Source organism: Pleurodeles waltl, chromosome 2_2 (assembly GCF_031143425.1).
Source record: "Pleurodeles waltl isolate 20211129_DDA chromosome 2_2, aPleWal1.hap1.20221129, whole genome shotgun sequence".
Lineage (NCBI taxonomy): Eukaryota > Metazoa > Chordata > Amphibia > Caudata > Salamandridae > Pleurodeles > Pleurodeles waltl.
Window position 1 is genome coordinate 660,282,144 of NC_090439.1, and position 23,260 is coordinate 660,305,403.

Consider the following 23,260-nt stretch of genomic DNA (forward strand, 5'->3'; position numbering starts at 1 on the left):
TTTTTTTTAAACATGTGTCCTATTTTGTAACTTGCAGCGAGCTGGCCAGTTATGGCTGCACTCTAATTATATCAGGGCTCTAAAAATAGCTTTTCTGGCTATGTCATGTATTTTAAGTCAATTTCTGGATTTTTAAAAGTTTTTAATTATGCTACCTTTTTGATTGTAGTGGACTCTGTTAGATCTTTGAATATTCACAATATTTGCCTTCGTGGAGGCTGTTTATTTTTGGGCTCCGTATAAGCCACCTTCTTGATCACAGTAGTCGTTGGACAATCGGTAATGGTAGGAGTCTGAATAAGCCAGCATGCTCATTATGCTAGATGTCTGATTATTGCGGAGTATTAGACATATCATTGTTCTAATTGAAACGTTGCTCCTATTCTTTATTTAGTTTCTGGTGAACTTTCTTGTGAACTCCTCTGACAAATGTACTTTGAAGAATTAGCTTACTTAAAAAATATAAGTTACTGTACATAAACCCAGTTAATGCTTGTGCCACAGAGCCTCAATTTTAAACTGAGGATCAAAGAGCCTGCTCACAGTCTGACATTCTCTACTTGACCAGAATGTGTAGTTCTTGGGTATATCACTTTATCTCACTGTGGCACAGTTCCCTTGTTTGGTATAACTGAAGGCATATACCAAGCACTATTCCAATGACTGGACATTTATTTACATTTGATACGTAGGTTAACTTTGCAAGGTCTAGTCAGAGTCAAAATGTTATGGGCCTGATTCTCAATGATATTGACAGGTACATTTGGCCTGCAAGCACAAAGGTTGGTTTTGCATTCATAAAGTTATCACGTGAGCAAATCTTGTCAGTGGGAATAAAAGCGGCAGGAATTGGTAATACCAGAGCCAGGCTCTTCACAACCAGGAAAGGGTCACACATTTATCCTGACAAGGTGAAAGAGAATTGTCTGCTGAAGCAAGATATGTATCCACGTGTATAAGTTGAAACCTTTATTATCAGGATGAACACTAAGCAAACACACTGTACTGTACATTTGTACTAGGATGAACTTTCTAAGCAAACATAGTGTGCTGTACATTTGTACACAATTGTTTGTTACAACCAAGGTCAATATTGCAAGCAGAGCTTACAACTCACTATATTTGCTTAGAGCTCTTGCTTGACCAATAAAGGTTTGAAATAATCATACATGCACTGTTGAACACCTAATGCATGTGGATTAGCAGACAACCTTCTTTCGCACATATGGATGCCATGTCATGACCTATAAGTGCACAGGCATGATGGTGCATATGTGTGTAGACGTCATTATGCTTTTTTTCTTTTTGCCAGTGCTGAACATCAGCAGAAAGCATCGGGCAAGCAAAAAGGTTAAGCCAGTTGACTTTACCAATGCTTGTCACAATAAGCACAGATATTTTAATGACCAACTACAGTATGGAGACTAGTAGCTGCATCTCTTATTTCAGAGTTTAGGGACTGAATTTAACCTGAAAGTTCAGTTCCAGAGTTTAAAAATAATCTAGCTAATAGACAAAGATGTGCTTGTCATGTACAATATTGCAAACTGTTTTCCAATGTATCACATGTCCACCTTCTGCCTACCATGTTGGTTGCTGTTGAATGTAGTTTTTTGCTAGACTGTTAAGTCTTGGAACATCTTCACCAATGTATACCTTCATCAATGCATCCGCAGTTGGGATACTGCCTCTTTTAATTTTATTTTTGTGTCTAGTATTGTCTTTAGTCTGCATTTGCTATTTTTAACTATAGAACCTCTGACTAATGAACTGCAATCTTGCTAAAAGGGTACCTACCTACCCAACTGGTTGTTGACAACTGTATGAATTCTTCAGTAAACAACAGCAGTCTGCCACAAGTCCAAAGTAGCCAGAAGAAGAGTCCACTTTACTTTGGACTATGCAGTCTCATAGGAAATGGTCTTCTGTTGTTGTATATGCTGTACATTATCTTAGTGTGTCCTGCTTCGTGGCCATAACATACATGCAACATGATCTAAACCTGGAGACACTAACCCTACAGGTTACATCGTGTGAAGCAACGTGATTTTACATGCACTCCTCCCTTGTGGAAATATAACATTTAGTAACATTCTAGGTAGTGTCCGACTCTTTCCCACCAAAGTGGTATGTTTACATTTGAGATGGACCTTCCCTTTTCATCCTTTTTAGGTCAAGCGCGCAAGTGCTCTGACGTGTTTTAATCTATCTGTGGACTTTTAACCACTCCTATCACTATCACTAGTTCATGGGCTCGCCTTTCAAAAATCCTTTGTTATCATTCGTAAATGCTTTACGTTTGTCCCTCCTTGGGGCATTTTGTTACCGCCTTGGCCATCAACCCTGTTACATGGGTAATTGCACGTTTGCTGATATGTTTGACTGCGAGTGAACTTTTTTTTCCTTTTGTGTGTCGTCTCCTCGCTCATGGCAGCCGTGGCGCTTTCAATTGGCTTGCTTATGTCAACTGGTTCACTTTTCATTTTCAATTTATGTGGCAAGAAAAGTCCAATTAGGAATATACAACGCTAATCGCTCTAATTCGAGCAAACGCGAGACCCAGTCCATTGCAAATGCTTGTTAGTTAGATCATTCGCCAACCCGGGACTCGAATGTGCCTCTTTGTGCAGGTTTCTGCTTGATTGTCATTATACGTTGAAGCCACCCGGGGTGCAGCACTGAGGCCTGCTTTGTGAGCCCCTGGAGCTAGTCATACAACAAAAGACCTTGGGAACCTGCACGTTTCCTAGTTGTACGCGCCAGTTTACAGTACAAGTTTAATTTAGTTTGCCTTATTTTTTTTAATAATGTAACGTCCATAACTTTTTACGTGCCAGTATTTATTCCTGCTTTATCCGTTTCCATATGTCTGAACTCCGTTTTGTGTTTAATCAGGTTCGTGAAACCATATTGAAAAAAATTACTAAAAACGCTTTCAACATAAAGCAATTAAAATGCATAGAAATACAAATGAACGCAGTGTATTTGTATAGCGTAGTCTTGCCTAACTCGGAATAGTATAAAAAAAAACATAACTAGCATCTCACATTGGGTTCTAAAATTAAAAAATTTTATTTTATCCCTGCTAGAAGACTTCTATGTGAATACAGATAAGCTAGTTGTTTTCCCAATGAAAACCTTTGCTCTGTTGTGTACTTATTTTCTTCTGTCATTTGCAGTGTGGAAAAATAAGAACCTCTTTGTTTTCTGCAGATCCCTGGCCTTGAGGAGAACGTTGGTTGGAGACACTTCAGTCCACCTGCTCTACCCTCTGCTAAGTGAAACTTTCCTCTGTCTTTCGGTGAGTATAGTGCCTCCCCCTACCTTTCTTGGAGCTCTGTGCGCTGCTCAAGTTCTCGGGGTTCCAGTGTGTCGAGGCTAAGGGAGTAAGGTGCACAGCAGTACTGTTGTGTTTGTATGTTTATCTAGTAACACAGGGTTCCACGTTCAGGCATCCTTTGATCTCAGGCTCTTGACACTGATCTCGAAGAAACCCTGGGATTTTGTTGTCAGTCACCTTGCAGCAGTGTTTTTGATTGGCACACGAAGGAGAAGGTAGTGATCCACTAATGGTGGTGTCCTTTTTATACATTTGTGTTTTTTAATACCCCTTTTGCACCTGCCAGTCAAAATGTGGGCTCCAGCTAGCAAATGGTGTGAGACAAAATGATTAACACTTAGGTTCATGCTTTTGCTCTGTGATGTAAAATGTTTCCATTACTTTTTTTTATTGCGATTGTTGCACTGATAAGCACTATTTATTGAATAAGCGTCGGTCGGGTTGGTAGGTATTTGTACTAGTCTTTGTTTGCTTTTATCACTAGTTGTTAAACAGTTAATTCTAAGCACGTTTTCTTAGGGTTAGAAAACAAACAAGCCGGCCTTTTTAAAGGTTTCGAGTGTGCTTTTTTAATGTGTAGCTTTTTTACAATATTTTTGCTGGAAGTGTACTCATTCAGAAATGTGTTTTGTCACGCTTGTCTATTATGGCTTTCTGTTACGGAATTAAATACGTTTATATCATGGAACAGGAATTGCATATTTCACCCAGTTTGAGCTAAATATTTCTTGCCAAATATTAAATTTGAGGAGGAAAGTTTTTGATGTACGGTATTGTATTGTATCATACTTAAGTATGTAGTGGCATCCTTTGCCAAAAGTAGGCATAAATGGATGACTTTATACTACGGCAATCGTCATGACAACTACTTTCTGGTGACTGAGACTATTTTTTTTTTTAGGTCTGACGTTAGATAAGACTTTGATTTTACTAAATTAAGTATAATATACCTACATGCAGGGGATGTCAGCTACCTCTCTTCATCCATTGGTCTCTTGTAGGTTTATCCTCAGGTTGCTGCCTCTCATTAAAGCATAGAGCATTGGGGAGTGGGTCTGCCTACTTAAGCCACTGGTTAACCACTTTCAGTGCATTTTGCTATCTCACAAGGAGAACAATTGCACACAAGCTAATTCCTTTCAATGGCAGTTTTTTTTACTCTACAATTACTTTAGTGTTGCCTTTGTGTTTAAAGCCTAATGTGATAGCAGGACGCTTCTGATGCACATTCCATTTTTATCAGATCGCACCCCCAACCGAAGCTGCTGTAAATTCCATTTGGAATGTTTTGCTTTTCCGCATATTTTATTTCACAGCATACCAGATCAGACTGAGCCCATTTGAAACTGTTCTGTATTAAGTTATCCTCTTATTACTTTTTTGTTTCTTTTTTTCTGTCTTTGTTTCTCTTTCTTTTTTCTTTCTTCTCGTCTTTCTTTCTTGCCTTATTTCATTCTCTTTTCCTTCGTTTATTCTTTCCTTCTCACTTTCTTTGATTCGTTCTTTCATTCCTACTTTTTTCTTTCATTTTTTCCTTCTTCCCTTCTGTTGTTCCTTATCTTTCCTTCTCGTTATCCTATCTTTCCTTTTCTTTTTTCTTTCTCTTTTCATGTCTTTCTCTAGCCATTTTCATGCTTGCCTTTTTCATTAATTCTTTCTTTATATCGTTTTTCATCTTTATTTTCTTCTTTTTCCTTCTTTCCTTCTCTTCATTATTTCTTTCTTTGTTTAATTATTTAATTCCTTCTCTTTTCTTCTTTCCTTGTCTCTATCCTCCTGACGTTCTCTTTCCTTCTCTCTCTCTCTCGCTTTCTGTCCCTCCCACTTCTCTCTCTCACTCACTCAAGAGGCTTGCAGCCAATGCAGCCTGATTTCCTTTTTAAATATCTGTGTTAGCCAAGACATTTTGAGTTTACTAAAATTATATATAAACAAGAATTGCCAGGTGACTTGCGGACAAAGCTGGACATACAGACTTTGCCAACGCCTGTTTCTCTTTGACCCACAACAAGAAAGAGAAAGGCAGGGCAGAACTATGAAGGAAGAGATAAAGGAAAACCGTGATAAAGGACAAGCAGGAATGAAACATATCCTACCTGAGTGAGCTATGAAACAGGAATGTAGGGCAGTTGAAGAAATGAGATTCAGTGTGATCAAAACTAGGCAGACTTAGTATTTAGCAACTAATTTTTGGCAGCGCTAGGCTCTGAAGGAAAACTTTAAGCCCCTATACTAATTAGTTTTAATTTATTTTTTAATACAGATCAGGCACTTGGAGTCATGAAGCTACAGAGGGAAATTGTGTATGACGTACAGTGCAATCTGAATTCCTTCTAGAAGTTATTGACTATGTTCCTAGTAAACATAATCAGATGGCAAATGAAAATGAGGAAACGAAGTGCAGTGATTTTATTTTGCTTTCGGATTAAAAAAACTGAACTTTATATGGCATATAGAACACTAATATGTTTCTGGGTATACATAATATTGAGTAGGCAGTAGTTGCGTCTGCAGAAGTTAGGCCACGGTGTGGAAGGGGTGGCAGTGCTCTCCGTATGTTCTTCCGGGAATTAATTGTATACTAAATATACAGTACTTTAAGATTGACATATACTGGTCCTATTAGTGGGCCATGTCTTTAATAGCATCTAATTGGAGCTTGGCACAAATATTAAACTGGCTGAATAAGCCCTAGCACAAAGCACACTATGGAAGGAGTAAATAAACGTAAGGAATGTGCACTGCGGAAGGGCTTGTGTAACTTTTGTTGGAGTTGAGATACCAGAGAGAGAGGACTTGGGAGTGGGGGGGTGGGGCGGGAGAGGGAGGAGGGGCGAGGCGATTGAAACAAGTAGTGGAATGTATCCGCTATATATAGCATACTGTCCTAGGTTTTGAGAAGAACCGTGTTGGTTCCATGTTTCAAACAAAGTCCTCCTTGTGCTGATTTCTTTTTTCTCGCAGGAGTGGTCATCTCTCTATTTTTTATTTTTGTAGTTTAAACATGAAAAGGTATTGACCACTTTTCTGTTATAGAGGAAAACATTAACACTGATGTAGACTTGTAATCTGCACTCATATTACACCACTCAATGGTCACCAGCTACCTCCCACTGGCATTCTTGGGAGTAGGCACTAATGCATCCCACCCACTTAAATATTGTCCATATCTGGATCTCTGTTGTCTCCATGACTGCTACATTGCTTCAAGTTTGTTTTCTTCCTCTGATTTCTTCTGTGTGCCATTCCACATATGACTGATCTTCCTGATTCGCCTACTGTGTGCCTGCATCTTTTCAACGGTTCTAGTTATGAGTGTCCACTTCTAGTCTCTGCAGTATTCCTTTGTAGTGAATGCTCTAGTGTTTTTTTTTCTGTGCATAGACATTATCTAATACATTAATTACACATTTGTGTGGATTGTAACTTACTGTGATTTGGAACTAAAACAGAGGGCAGGTGATAGATACAGTTTTGCAGCATTTCTGCAAGGTGGATCCAGAATTTGGCTGGTATATAAGACAGAAGCTTGTATTCCATTACTTGCTGAAGGCATCCGGTGGTGGAAATTATGAAAATTTACTCTGGGGACCAATAACTTGGGGATGGCCAGGAGACAACAAAGCAATATAGAGTTCATGGAAGCGTATACAATACATGTTTGAAACTCTGCCCCCAGAGAAATTAGCAACAACAAATATGTGATTGCAAATTTATTCTGGGTTACCTAATAGGTCCCTTGCAGGCTTCATTGGCGTAAGGGGTCAGGACAGCTGCTGAAAAGGCTGGTGTATCATGAAATAATACTACTAAAGTTGAACTTTGTTTGGTGATGGGTGTTTTATAATGACTTTTTGGAAAGTGTGTTAAGTATTGAAAACACAGTTGCATTTTACACTTAAAAAAAACAACCTGGAAAGATATATGTACTTCTCAGATATGTGCAATGAGCGAGCAGATCGTTGGCCAAGGAGACAATTGGTGTGTGGCTCTTGTTGCAAATAGCTACCATTTACCTCCACCCTCACCAGGTCTGCAGTATTCATTTTCAGCCTCACACTGCAGTGTGATGGAGTGAAGCACAAACAGTGAGAGTGTTTGTAAAAGGATATAGTAGTTTTGAGAAAACTCCTACTGGTTAATGCATTTGCCAAAGAGATCTGTGTGCACTCAGAGTTACATTTCCTATTACAAAGCATAGCTATTAAGTGTAGGCCGCATATTTATATTTTATGTGAGATATCTCGTGCTTAGTGTTTTTTGTTGCAGACAACTTTGTTTCACCTCACAGGAACATGTTAGAATCCAGGTAAAATAGGTTCCTGAGTTGAAACAGTGGATATGGTTGACTCCTTGCAGGTTTGAACTAGATCTTTTGTTCGTCTAAGGTTGGTTAAAATGAGTTCTGCTTAGATGTAACTTACTAAATGCCAAAAATTCAATTTATGTTGTGTGCTGTATAAAAAAAGTATTACTAGTGTACCTAAACATACAGACCAACCTACCAAACATGTTTACAGAGAAAGCAGAAGAAGAGCATATCTAATATAGGGCTAGTGCACAAAAAGTGAAAAAAGGGTGTCTGTTTATCCCTTTCCAACTTTTGAGTGACACTGCTAAGCATGCGTGTTTGTTTCCTCTGGCTTGTTGCTGGATGTGGTAGTCATTTTGGAGGTTCCTGGTGTGCCAAGACACTGTTTGACACACAAGGAATCAGACTGTTTCTGAAATGATGCATATGCATTCAATTATACAGGAAAGGAAAATAAAAGCCGTGTGCGCACCTAATCTGCAAGGGTGTGCTGCACCCTTTGTCTTCGTGTTGAACACCGCAGTACCTGGACACAGTCTGCATAATTCACTGGGACTGTCCCTCAACTGTGTTCATGCTCAAGCATAGTTGCCGGAAAGAAATGCAGGCTGTTCGTTTTCCAGCCTTGACATACAGAGCCTTTCGCATCGTGTACTTTCGGGTTGAAAGCCTTTATTCTGCTGGTGAATCAAGGCATGGGGCCAGTGACAAATATGGCCACTGGCTTTACTTCTTTGCTTTATATTTAACTGCTTAGTTGCTAGGCTGAGTGGCCGGTATGTGGTGCTTACCTGAGTGCGATAAATGTGTGTTAACCGCTGCCTTTTATGTGCTTTTAAGATACAGCCCTTGTGGAGTTATGTGGGATGTATTTTGGCAATGCGTATAGCATTGTCCCGAGACAATCTCCCTAGGTCTTTTTGTTACAGATTTTTGGGAATCCCGCTGATACAAAGGGATTTCTTGCAGGATGTGCTGGACAGAGTTTACAAGAAGCGCTGAGAGGGCACCGCGGGCGCTGCTTCCAAAGAGCTTACTCCTTCCAGGCATAAAGTGGCAAGATTCCCAAATCTGTGCGCGCTTCTGTGAGCAGGCAGGGCCGATTGTAAGCGGATATTCACTCGAGAACCGTCTAGCGGTGCGTGGAACTGCTGGAAAGAGGCGCATCTTTGCATTCTGGGTGTGCTGTGCCCTTACCCTGTCCCCACGCGGCTCAGCAGACACATTACCGGTCCGTTACAGGTCTACAAAAGGAAAAAAATATTCTGTGTTTCATTTCGTACTTAACGGAAATCATACAAGCAGCATGTAAGCACCCCAAGGTGGATGGATTAGTCGTGAGACAAAACTCTTTAACCCAGAGCTTTAAGTGGGATGAAAAAGCGGTGGGGGTGGGTGTCTCAAAGGGGCGTGGCCTATGTATTTAGAGCGTGGCTTAAAACACTTAAGCTAAAAATCTGTGCATAGTATATAGTGCCTCTCGACTGATATTTTGCTGCTTCTTCCTGTCCTTGCATAATTGCCTCAGCTCTGGAATGACGAGACTATGAAAGAACTGTAACTAGTCTCTGGAAGTTACATCAAAGTCATGAAGGGTGGTACTGCTGCTGAGTTAAGATGTTTTTCTTCCACCCCAAGGGTGAGGGGAAAAAAACGAGAGCCCGATAGGGACACGTCTCAGCACCTGGTTTTTAGAACTGCTGGTACTGAGCACCAGCAGGACCCGGCCCACTTAAAGCCCTGCTTGAAACGCTTGTGTGATTTCCAGTACTGATCCAGCGAGGCTATTACACTTTTGAAGTAATTCACATGTGTGTAAACTAATCTGCAAAATAATTGAACTGCGAGTAAATTAACCTACATCTACCATAATGCATTTCAGGAAGACTATTCCAACTTGTGTAGAACCACACTTGTGAAATGGTATTCTAACACCTATATGTATGTAGGTATAGCTGCTTGAATTTTTACTGCATTTTATGCCACGAGGATGATATCCCTGCCATATACGATTCCCAATTTGGGGTAGAGATAGGTAATTCAATTCAGCCATCTATATATTTGAAAGGCGTTTCAGGATCTAAAGTTATCCACTGCCTGATTAATTCCTTCTGGAGGCTGCTTAGTGAATAATACTTATTTACATGAAATTATTTCTGTGTTCTAAGGTCCTGATATGAAAGTTTGTTATTAAAATTATCAAGACCTTCAAGTTACACTGCTGTAAAGTATTCGGCGTGAACATTTACTTTTGACATATGCGACAGTGGTGAATCCATATTCATTTTTATTGGGAAGCAAATTAGCTTAGTCCTTTGGCTTGCACGCCTCTGCCCCTGTCACATAGTGACTTTTAACCTACTTAGCATGCTCTGTTTTAGCCCATTTATTTTATTATTTATTTTAAGATGGCTGACAGTGTTTATAGTTATATAAATGTTTTGATTTACGTTATCAGTGCCACTCTGTGAGGGTGTCACTATCAGCGTCAAAATCAAGTTATGTACATAGTTATTCACAACATGTCCCTTTCTCACTTACGTGTGACAGGAACATAATGTACACTTGTTGGGGATTGTTTACATAATTGCCACCACAAGTCTTCCTCATTATCAATTGTTTGGACACATAGTCCTGCAAGATCTGTATTAATACATCTCACACATACAAGGTTATCAGAGAGATTCCTACTAGATGCCTTGTACGACATCTATGCTGCATGTCACCTTGCTGCAGAATTCAGCCTTTGTGTCACCACGGAGTCTGACCTAGAGACCTAATTCCAAGGTAACGAGGGATTGAGGGCACTTATCATGTACACAGTACTGGCAGATTGAGTTACGTAGCTCTCATTAGGTTAGAGATTAGGTTCTCCATGTTAGGGATTTTACATTTTATGTTTATTCAAAGTTGGTGGGGGTCTTTGTATTTACGACTCTCATCTTCACAGTTATGCCACTTTTATTGCTCATTATCCTAATCATTGCAGCTCATGGATTTTACTGCAGATTGCAGTCTTTTCAATAAATATATATTGAAAACTTTCCTGCATCTCCTTCATTGCCCGTGTGTGACTGAGACTTATTGCTAATGTGAGAAGGGTAACATCCGTTCCACCACGACCTCCTTGAGATTTTGCAATCTAGAGTCCATGAGTAAGGCTGCCAGAAATCCTTTTGGTGAGGTACTGCTTGTGAGCCGGGAGGGTTTGGCCGACAGTTGTGATTTGTTGCAGTGACTCAGTGGCCTACAAACAAAACTGCTGTCATCCCTAAACCAGCAGTCTTGCCCCTAGGAGTGAGAGTCCAACTACGTCACAACCACAAAGCTGCTTATTCCCACATATGACATGAAATAGTCACATCGTTGACTGATTTTTATTTTAACTTGCATCATTTTATTGGTGTTTGTCACACATTCATACTCTACAAAAGGTTTAGAATTATTACCTTTCCTGGGTATCCTTCCACATTGTCCCCTCTCACCACCCTTCCCAGTGGAGACGAAAGTGAATAAAACACAAATCATAACATAGCACGTTTATTTGTAAAGGCATGTTCACCAGCAGGGTATCTTGGTGCTGAAGTACCAGGGGTTTGATACCCAACTCAGTGGTAATCATTTAATCATCCTTGGAAGGATGAAATGGTGAGTGGACTCACCAGGATTTAAATCTGTAGCCAGGAGGTTATACACAAAACCCTGTAGTGGATGTACTAGTCTGATGAACCACCAGAGCCAGATCAATCTGTGGGTAAAAGAGTGCTGCCCTGCTAGAGGAACAGGGAGATCAATACTTGTGTTTTTAAAGCTCTTTTGTTGTTTGAATAGGAGCTTAATGCAGTTGATAGCTGTGGGTGGTTACATAACCAGGTTTTGGCAAGTCTTTGACACACACAGGATTTTTTTTTTCATATGTGACAAGAGTTGTTGATGGGCTTTGACCTTGTTAGATGATCTTCGATAATGTTGGAAGTCTGTGTCCTGACACAGTGTTTAGGCTCTCTTTAATCCTATAGCAGGTGGAATTCTCTTATTTCTATTTACTGTTTACCTGTTTTTCCATAGCGATCACAATTGTATTGTGACTAAATATGTTTATAATTAGTGCCGTTATAAATGTATGATTGTGGCCTATCACAGTTTAGAGTTGCTGTAATTTACTGGTTCTGAAAGTCTTAAGTGGTGGTTCCAAGAAGAATTTCACTGTTGGAATATTTACACGTATGCTTTCAGATTGCTTGCTTGCTTCAGCTTGGAGCCCTTGAGGTGCTGTTACATACCCTGTTTAGAAGCTTTCAAGAAGAGGAACTCCAACTCCGGGGGATGGAGATGAGATTGGTTGGGTAGGAGCCATCATAATAACAAAGTGAACCACAATGCCTATCACTTTGATTGCAGTAAAGTATCTTCCTGTGTGCCCCAAATGTCACTTTCAGACAAATGATTTGACTGCTTGTGGCCAACTGAGGAGGAGATGCCACCTGAAGGAGGGAGTCAAACTTGTCACTTCTTGATGGTTTCATGACCCTTTATCTGACTACTGACTTTTACTCGTCCCTGATTGTTGAATAACGACAACCTTCGTTAAGAACTGTGTCGATAGAAGGATGCGACACACCCGAGACAGTGCAAGATGCTGTGTTTGTTTCCCACATTTTTATCTTATGTGCTTACAGGCTGTCATTCGTAACACTAGCCAAGAACTCATGGAAGCAGGTAACAGCCTCTTCCCCTCTGCCTCATCATTTGCAAAGCTTTGACTCATCAATGGCAGTCGGGGCTCGTGACCAGCAGAAGGGGCGGGGCTGAGCGATGCCGCAGGGGAAACATTCGGGGAAAAGATTAAATATTAAATAAAAAAATGTTTTAAAAAACACTTACCGCCGTCACTTCATCTGCTCCTCTGGAGGCACAGGCTCCCAACATGCCCTGCGCCAATGAGCAGCGTCAGGATTGGCTGGGAGCACCCAGCCATGGTGCTCCCACGGAGACTGGGAGCTTGTGCAGGCTCTCTCCACCCCCCTCAAGTGCTTGTCGCAGCCTGTGGCTCACCCCTTTTCAAGAAAACGATAACAAAAACTGTTTATTATCGTTTTCGTAAAAAGGTTTGCAGCTGCTGGGGTGGGGGGAGGGGGTGATGCTCCTCCGCCCTAATGGAGGAGCCGGCCCTGGTCATTGGTAGCCAACTGAGCTGCACTGAGACATGCATTCAGCTCTTGCATGTCGGGTCTAGTGATACTACACAATGTCTGTGATTCTTTATGCACATATTTTTTATATTTACCAGACCTTTCATTATACATACACACTATGAAGCTAGTGTTAGCTGAACTATTCCAGTTTCAGGATATTAAGAATATCCAGGATTACCAACACAGCTTCGCACTTCCCTTCAATTTGAGCTTACGTATTGTGTCTAGATGACAATAGGGAACTCTTTCTTATCTGTGATACAATCTTATTTATCATTGTAACAGTCTTTGTGTATTTAATGTATATTTTTCAAATAATTTATGATGGAAAGTCTTAATTTTATTAAATACACTGAGGTGAGTATTATGCTTACTTTTCCTGCTTTAATTTCAATAGCAACTGCAGTCAAGAACGTTAACCAATCCCAGAAGGTTAGCAGAACAAGCTACCAATGGGCAACAAAGAGTTATGAATGGCCAATCAGAACGCAATGTACATAAAGCTATACCAAACTTGACTGCAAGCAGCCCTCTTTTCTTCTGCGAGAAAGTCATTAATAAGATTTAAACATTGGAAAAATACAAGCAATTATACAGGCAGCTAAAATCAGAGCAAACAGATCTTGAAATCAATCCAAATAAAATGTAGATTCAGTCTTGTGGAAAGGAAGATGGGAACAATCCCTAGGTAACACTGAAGGAGAGAGCTTCTGATCCATGATAAATGATGAACGCAGGGATTTATCCAGATGTAGTCGCTGAAGCGTTTGTAGAGACTAAAGGGAGGGAAGAAGAAACAAAGTTATAATAAGTGAGAGGTGGGATAATACCCGCCTCCGTGTCTTTGATAAAATCAAGACTTTCCATCATAAATTATTTGGAAAGTCTACATTTTATGTCAAGACCGGAGGCTCCTATTATGCTTGTTTAAAGGATATCAATAACTACTGATGATGCAGTATTAATAGGTTTACAATAGAAAGTACAAAATGTAACATCATTTGACCAATCTGCTGATCTCAGAATGTCTTCTAGATGGGAACCCGCCCAGAAGGCTTTGAAAGTCATTGCACCCTGGGAAGCATGGGCTCCAAATTTGGACGCATCAATTCTAGCAAGAGACATAGGGGGTGATTCTGAGATTGGCGGGCGGCGGTAGCCGCCCGCCAAGCGGGAACCGCCAGAAGACCGTACTGCGGTCAAAAGACCGCGGCGGTCATTCTGGGTTTCCCACTGGGCTGGCGGGCGACCGCCGAAAGTCCGCCCGCCAGCCCAGCGGGAAACACCCTTCCCACGAGGACGCCGGCTCAGAATTGAGCCGGCGGAGTGGGAAGGTGCGACGGGTTGCGTTGCACCCGTCGCGAATTTCAGTGTCTGCTAGGCAGACACTGAAATTCTTTTTGGGGCCCTCTTACGGGGGCCCCTGCAGTGCCCATGCCATTGGCATGGGCACTGCAGGGGCCCCCAGGGGCCCCGCGGCAACCCCTACCGCCATCCTGTTCCCGGCGGGAGAACCACCAGGAACAGGATGGCGGTAGGGGGTGTCAGAATCCCCATGGCGGCGGAGCGCGCTCCGCCGCCATGGAGGATTCTCAAGGGCAGCGGAAAGTCGGCGGGACACCGCCGACTTTCCGTTTCTGGCCGCGGCTGAACCACCGCGGTCAGAATGCCCAGCGGTGCAACGCCAGCCTGTTGGCGGTGCTACCGCGGTCGTTCGCCCTGGCGGTTTTTACCGCCAGGGTTAGAATGACCCCCATAATCCATTTGACCCAACGAGCTAAGGTGGGGGAAGAAACTGGTTTATGGGGTTTCCTAAAGGAAATTAAAAGTTGGGTGGCCGAAGACCTTCTAAGATCAATAGTCTTTTGTTCATAAACCTTTAAACAGTTACCCACACATAGTTTTGAATAGTTGGTGAAGAAAGAATAAAACACAGAAGCGATATTGTTTTTAATACGTCTAGAAACGTTAAATAGAATGCCTGTAGGGGTAAAATGGCGAGCAGATACATCCAGAGCTCTGACATCTGAAAAAAGTTTGATAGAGACTAGACACAATAACATTGCCAATTTAGCAGAAAGCATTTTGAGAGACAGTAGATAATTTTCTTGCCAAGATAAAAACATTTGTAAAACAAGGTTAATGTCCCACAAAACTATATATTTGGGTAGAGGAGTATTGGAAAATTTTACTCCCTTTAATAGCCGGCAGATGATAGGTTGTTCGCCAACAGGTTCACCGTTAATGAAGGGATGATGAAGAGAAATAGCTGAACGATAAAGGTTGATAGTCCTGTAGGATTTACCAGAGCTAGCTTGAGAAGCAAGAAAGTTAGCTATTAAGCTTAAATCTTCTGAAAAGGGATTACAAGATTTTCCCAGACACCAGCTGGACCAGATTGACCATGCGGACTTGTAAGCTTTAGATGTACCTGGGGCCCAGGAGTTATTGATATAGGCTGAAGCTTCGACTGAAATTCCTGGATAGGAGGAAGAAGACCTGACACCTTTCAGGCTATGAGAAGAAGGGATTTGTTGAGGATCAGATTGTGGGGAAGACCTTGGGGGTTGAGGAGTAGAGATGGGAAGAATGGGAGAAGGACTGGGAAGTCTTGATAATTCGAGAAGGGGAAGGATTCAGACTTGGGAGTGCCAAAATGGAACTATTAGAACTATGGTGGCCCTCTGACGCTGTACTTGGGCAAGCACTCTGTTGATCATAATGAAAGGGGGGAAGGCATAATTTGTTGAGTTTGACCAGGCTTGGAGGAAAGCATCTGTGACGGGCTTGTTACGGATCGCCCACACATGGATCTGACTAGTGCTGGCGCTGCCGCTAGTGCTCCGGACCTTCCCGGCCTCCCTTCCCGTGATTGGTTGAAGGGACTGTGGACGCGGGACGCCGGGAGGTCAAATAGCCCAGAAACAGAACATGCGGGCGTCGGAGGAAGAAGAGACGGGACCGGTGTTCCTGAAGAAGACGGCAAAGACCACGAAGACGAGGAAGGAGGAAGTCGGAGACGCGAACGGAACCTAGAGACGGGGAAACGGTGTTCATCCCAGCGAGAGGACTGGAGACCTCCGACGGGATCCCTGACAGCAGGCAACCGGGAGGACGGAACGCTGCACCCCACAACGCTTCTGGAGAAGCGTGGCAGTTCCAGGTGCATAGGGGCACTGCCCTGAGGGAGTGGGAGTGGGAGGGGGGGGGGGAGTTCAAAGGAAAGGGTAACTGAAGGGAAAAGGGGGGGCTGGGGAGCACTTCCACTGAACCTCACTAACAGTATAGCACCACGTATAGTTACCACACCAACGCACCGCACACAGGCTGTTAACAGCCACAGAGGATTATAGGAGACAAATAGACCGATATAAGTAGAAAAAGAAAAGGAAGAAAGAGAGAGAAGAATAGCCCTAGAAAGAACCTTAAAAGAGAAAGAACAGAGAACGAGTACCAGGAAGGAAAGAGACCACAGGGGAGAGAAAACAAAAGAAGGACAACAAGAAAAGAGATAGGAAAAGAGAATAAAAAAACCCTTCCTGAGTAGCAAACCCTGAACACTTACCTCTGTTGTTCTTTTCTCTCCACATACGCTTCCCGGGGAACCTGTGAGACGAGGAGACAAAAAGAGAAGAGTGAAGAACAGACTACGATATTTAAACCCGCCATAGCCAAGTCAGCAGAAGAAAGACTTAAACCTACCTGGACTTTAACCCACTAAAATCTAATAATAAAAACACCTTGTACATAGAACAAGCGATTCCTGAGTGATTCCTACGTGCCGATACTGTTACAAGTGGTGTCAGAAGTGGGATTTTGAGGAACCGCCGCCATGGAAGAGAAGGCATCAATGGCTGACATAATAGCCAAGTTGGCAGAAGGGCAGCGACACCTCCAGTTGGTTTGGGAGCAACAAATGAAAGAAGCCAAAGAGGAGCGTGAGGCGTTGCAGACAGCTCTTAACAGCCAGGCAACAATTATGGCCAACAACCAGCTGGTACATGAAACAGCTCTGGGGAAGCTTACCGACACCATCGCCCATACAAAAGTACACCCCAACGTACCAAGTAGTGTACTGCAACGTTATCAGGAACAGGAGGACCCAGACTCTTTCTTCACCAACTTTGATAGAGTTGCCAGCACAGCCAACTGGCCAGAGGACAAATGGGGCCAGTATGTCGCCCCCCTACTTACAGGCCACTTGCAGGCAACTTACCAAGCTATTAATCCCAGTGGTACCCTGCCCTACAGGGATATCAAGAAAACCATTCTAGAAAGAGTTGGGTTAGATAGTGAAAGTTACCGCACCAGGTTTCAACAAGTGAAATGGCAGCATCAGGAGAACCCTTGCACCTTATATTATAGAGTCCAGCATGCAGCGGGGAGGTGGTTACATCCAACAGAGAAAACCAGGGAGGAAATGTTTGACGTTATAGTCCTAGAACAGTATTTGGATGCCTTACCGTCTACCACACGAAACTGGGTAAGCCAACATCCCGGGCTCACTAATGAAACAGCTGTGGATCTTGCCTGCGCATATCATAGGGGTCCGGACTTCCATGCTACCGCTAGCCGAGCCCCACCTCCCCCTCCTGTTCGACCTATCATGACTAGGAATACCACCCATCGGCCAGTATTAATCCATGGCCCTGACCGTTCCCAACCAGCTGCCACAGTGGCTTCCGGATACCCAGGCACCGGACCTCAGTGCTATAACTGCTCAGAGTGGGGACATAGCGCCAGGTATTGCCCCCATAAAAAAGACGCTGAGGAACCCATGGAGATTGGATTGACGAGAGAGAGAGTATTCTGGTCTGGAGGAGAAAAACCAAAATATACCCTAACCATCATCATCAATGAGGTGGAAAGGACAGCTCTAATTGATTCAGGGTGTAGCCAGAGCGTGATTGGGGGGATCTGGTATTGCCTGGTCAAGAGGATTCCGAAACCCAGGTCCTGATCGCCTGTGTGCATGGCGATCAACGGTATTATCCACTGGCTACCATACGGTTGAAGTGGAGGGATAGGACCGAGACCCTACGGGTTGGGGTGCTTCCCCGATTGGACGAGGATATAATCCTCAGTACTGATTATGAGGACTTTCCCTCTCTATTAGAGAAAGCCGGGCAAGAACATCTCTTGAGAACCTGGTGGGAGGAGGCACCCAGTGGATTGGATAAGGAGGAACCCAAAGAAGCACGGGTTACCCTCAGTAGGAGACAGAAACGGGAGCAACGACATTATTATGCACAGAACTCCCTACCACAAGATGGTCACGAAGTTGCTAGAAAGGTCTGTACGGTCACAGGAGACTTTCGGCGGAATCAAAATGAGGACCCCTCTTTGAAACACGCATGGCAGCAAGCAGTATCCCCGGCAGAACAAGGGGTAGGTCCCAGATTCCTGATTCGTAATACCCTATTGTACAGGAGACCCACAACAAACGGGGGAAAAGAATTGCAGTTGGTCAGACCTAGGAGTCACCGTCAACAGGTGTTACATTTAGCCCATGGGGGAAGGTCATTTGGGAAGGGAAAAAATGGAGGAAGCAGTGCTCAGACGGTTCTATTGGCCTGGGGTTTTTGGGGAGATTCGCAAACATTGTTCAGAGTGTCCCAAATGTCAACTGTATATCCCCTCCCCACATAAACCCGTTCCCCTCCAACCTCTTCCGGTTATAGATATTCCGTTTACTAGAGTTGGGATGGATATTATTGGTCCTCTCACCCCCTCCGTTCGGGGCCGGCAATACGTCTTAGTATTGGTGGATTATGCCACCCGGTATCCGGAAGCCATTCCCATACCCAATATGCACACCAAAGCCATTTCACAGGCAATGATAGAGTTATTTTCGAGGGTGGGTTTCCCAAAATAAATATTGACTGACCAAGGGACCCCCTTCATGTCCAGACTGATGACTGAGGTATGCCGATCTCTAGGGGTGAAGCAAATCCGTACCTCTGTATATCACCCACAGACAGACGGGCTAGTAGAGAGGTACAATAGGACCATTAAAACCCTTCTAAAAAAAGCATATCAGAGGCTGGTAAAGATTGGGAGAAAAAACTACCTCTAGTATTGTATGCCATCCGTACCCACGTACAGGCCTCCCTAGGACATAACCCATTTGAAATGTCGTTTGGCCGACACCCACGTACACTGCTTGATATGTTAGCCAAACAGTGGGAGGAAACTGAGGAGGAAATAAAGGACCTCTTAACATATACACGAGATTTGAGAGAAAATCTTCATACAGTATGGGAAGAAGCCCACGCTGCTTTACGTGAAGCTCAGACCAAGCAGAAGCAAATATATGACGCCAGGAGTGTAGTTCGTAGTTTAGCTGTAGGAGACAAAGCTTTGGCCCTACTCCCTAGCACTGAAAATAAATTATTGGCTCGATGGCAGGGACCATTTGACGTTATTGCACAAATTAACCCCACCACATATAAACTGGCCATACCCCAAGGCAGTGGAAGGGAACAGGTATACCATATCAATCTTCTAAAAAAAAAATGGTTAGAACCCACAGGTGGGCAGCCCGTCCATTACATCACCCATGATGTTACCGAAGAAATCCCGTATCCCTCCATCCCTACCCAAGATCTTTCTAACCTGGCCAAATCCTGGATCAATCCCGCTCTTACAGGATCTTGTCATAAACAACTTGTCCACTTAAGAGACGTAAATCAGGACGTCTTCTCTAAGTACCCTGGGAGAACCACCCTAGTCCAACATCCCATTCGGCTCAAAATAAATAAAGTATCCCGACAGAGGCCATATCGCATCCCAGAGGCAAAACAAAGGATTATAGAACAAGAAGTCCAGTCCATGTTAGCAGCTGTTATTATTGAACCATCAGCCAGTCCTTGGTGCTCGCCGGTTGTACTGGTTCCCAAGCCAGACGGTAGTACAAGGTTTTGTGTAGACTATAGGGGGGTCAACAACTTAACCCACTTTGATGCCTATCCCATGCCTCGAATTGACAAACTTATTGAGAGATTGGGCCAAGCCAGATACTTATCCACCCTGGATCTTACGAAGGGATATTGGCAAATACCCTTGAGAATGGAGGACAAAGAGAAAACGGCATTTGCCACCCCTTCAGGACTATATCACTTCACGGTCCTTCCCTTTGGGCTCCACGGGGCCCCTGCCACCTTCCAAAGACTGATGGATAAAATATTACGGCCATATAGTCCATATGCTGCGGCCTATCTTGATGATATTGTGTTATATAGCAAAACGTGGGGTGATCACATGTCCCATTTAGATGCCGTTCTGCGGGCCCTAAGAAAAGCCCAACTAACCGCAAATCCGGAGAAATGTCGATTGGGCCAAACCAGTATCAAATACTTGGGTTACATAGTAGGGGGTGGTCAGATTAGCCCACAGGTGGAGAAAATAGAAGCCATCACGCAAATGACTTTCCCAAAGGAAAAAAAAGACATAAGGGCTTTCATGGGATTAATAGGCTATTATAGGCGCTTTATTCCCCATTTCTCCAAGGTGGGAGAACCCCTTACTAACCTGTTAAAGAAAGCGTGTCCAAATACCCTTTGTCCTCCTACGTTGTCTGAATTACATAGCTTTGACAGTCTAAAGGCTGCGCTCACTTCAGAACCAGTGTTATGTTGCCCTGACTTCCGTAAACCTTTTGTTTTACTGACCGATGCCTCCGAGGTAGGCCTTGGGGCTGTACTATCCCAGCCACAAGACGATGGAACACAACACCCCATACTTTATATCAGCAGGAAACTCCTGCCACTGGAAAAACATTATCCTGCTATAGAAAAGGAGTGTTTGGCGATTAAATGGGCTATTGAATCTCTCAGATATTATCTGTCTGGCAGGACCTTTACCCTGGTTACCGATCACGCTCCTCTCACCTGGCTCGCTCATAATAAGGACACAAATTCCCATATTCTGCGCTGGTTCCTTTCCTTACAGCCTTTCTCGTTTCAGATTCAGCATCTCCCGGGAAAACAAATGGTGACTGCTGATTTTCTATCCCGTTATCCGGTTTCTGAGCGTCCCGACCGGCTGCTCTCTAGGGGGAGTGTATGTGACAGGCTTGTTACGGATCGCCCGCACATGGACCTGACTAGTGCTGGCGCTGCCGCTAGTGCTCTGGACCTTCCCGGCCTCCCTTACCGTGATTGGTTGAAGGGACTGTGGGTGCGGGACGCCAGGAGGTCAAATAGCCCAGAAACAGAACATGCGGGCGTCGGAGGAAGAAGAGACGGGTCCGGTGTTCCTGAAGAAGACCACGATGACGAGGAAGGAGGAAGTCAGAGACGCGAACGGAACCTAGAGACGGGGAAACGGTGTTCATCCCAGCGAGAGGACCGGAGACCTCCGACGGGATCCCTGACAGCAGGCAACCGGGAGGACGGAACGCTGCACCCCGCCATGCTTCTGGAAAAGCGTGGCAGTTCCAGGTGCGTGGGGGCACTGTCCTGAGGGAGTGGGGGATTCGAAGGAAAGGGTAACTGAAGGGAAAAGGGGGGGGCTGGGGAGCACTGCCACTGACCCTCACTAACAGTATAGCACCACGTATAGTTACCACACCAAGGCACCGCACATATTCTATTAACAGCCACAGAGGATTATAGGAGACGAATAGACCGATATAAGTTGGAAAAGAAAAGGAAGAAAGAGAGAGAAGAATAGCCCTAGAAAGAACCTTAAAAGAGAAAGAACAGAGAACGAGTACCAGGAAGGAAAGAGACCACAGGGGAGAGAAAACAAAAGAAGGACAACAAGAAAAGAGATAGGAAAAGAGAATAAAAAACCCTTCCTGAGTAGCAAACCCTGAACACTTACCTCTGTTGTTCTTTTCTCTCCACATACGCTTCCCGGGGAACCTGTGAGACGAGGAGACAAAAAGAGAAGAGTGAAGAACAGACTACGATATTTAAACCTGCCATAGCCAAGTCAGCAGAAGAAAGACTTAAACCTACCTGGACTTTAACCCACTAAAATCTAATAATAAAAACACCTTGTACATAGAACAAGCGATTCCTGAGTGATTCCTACGTGCCGATACGGTTACAGCATCCGTACCTAGAGCTTGGGGATCCGGCCTCCAACTGAAGAATTGAGGAAGTTGTGTGTTGAGGCAAGATGCAAAGAGATCTATCTGGAAGGGACCCCATTTGCGATAGATCAAATTGAAGACGGAAGAATTAAGCTTCTAATCGCTGTCATCTGAGAGATGACGCGGATACCAATCTGCAACTGAGTTGAGAGAACCTGGCAGATATTCTGCTTGTACTGAGATTTTGCGGTGAAGGCAGAATTCCCAGAAGCTTTTGGCTAACTCGGCAAGAAGTTTGGATCTGGTACCGCCGATATGATTTATATATTTGACAGCCGAGAGGTTGTCCATGCAGAGAAGAACAGAGCATTGTACTTTGTTTTTGGTAAAGCTTCTGATCGCCAAGGAGCCTGCAAGCATCTCTAAACAGTTGATGTGCAAAGAAGACTGCTGAGTAGACCATGTGCCTCCAGTCGATATTTGACCACACCTTGCGCCCCAACCTGTTAGGCTTGTATCGGATTCTAATACAAGGTCTGGGGCTGATGCAAAAATAGTCCTGCCGTTCCAGGCTTCCAGATGGTCTAACTATCATTGAAGCTCTGTATGGGATTCTTGATCGAGGAGGATGGAATCTGAATAAGCAAGACCTTTGCGCAAGTGTCACATTTTTAATCTTTGGAGAGCTCGATAATGAAGGGGACCCGGGAAGATCGCTTCAATCGAGGAGGAAAGAAGACCTACAAACCTTGCAAGAGACCTTAGGGAGAGAAAAGTCTGCAGTAAAGAGTGGATTATCTCTGATTTGATGGATTTTATTTTTGCATCTGGGAGTTGAAGAGTGCCTTGAGAGGAAGCCACTAGAAATCCTAGAAATTCTGTGGTTTGGGATGAGGTTAGGACAGATTTGTCGATGTTGATTATGAAACCCAGTTCCGACTGGAGAGAAGTAGTGTAAGAAAGTTGAGAGCGAAGAGTGATCAGGCATAAGAAGGATGTCGCCTAGATAAATGATTAATCTGAACCCCTGTGCTCTGAGGTGAGCTACCACTGGTTTCATTAACTTGGTGAAGCACCAAGTAGCTGAGGAAAGCCCGAATGGAAGACAAGTGAATTGATAGGTTTGGTGTTGCCATTGAAACTGAAGAAACTTCCTGTGAGCCTGATGAATGGCTACAGTTAGATAAGCGTCTTGAAGGTCTAGATGAACCATTCAATCGTCCAAAAGAGAGAATCACTCAGATGCAAAATCGTCTCCATATTGAAATGGCGATATACAACAAATTGATTGAACTTTTTAAGATTTATAACCGGTCTGATCTTTTCGTTTTTCCTGACTACTAGAAAAATGGAATTCAGGAATCCTGAATGGT

The 23,260-nt window shown here is 43.5% G+C and overlaps 1 protein-coding gene across 7 annotated transcripts in view; it reads left to right on the plus strand.

Moving 5' to 3' along the window:
• Positions 1 to 23,260, plus strand: part of FAM110B (family with sequence similarity 110 member B) — a 424,184-nt gene that overhangs the window by 276,684 nt on the left and 124,240 nt on the right. For all 7 annotated transcript variants that reach the window (XM_069220219.1, XM_069220220.1, XM_069220215.1 and 4 more), the window contains one exon: positions 3,214 to 3,301. The gene's annotated coding sequence lies outside the window, so the exon portion shown is untranslated. The remainder of the gene's footprint in view (positions 1 to 3,213; positions 3,302 to 23,260) is intronic.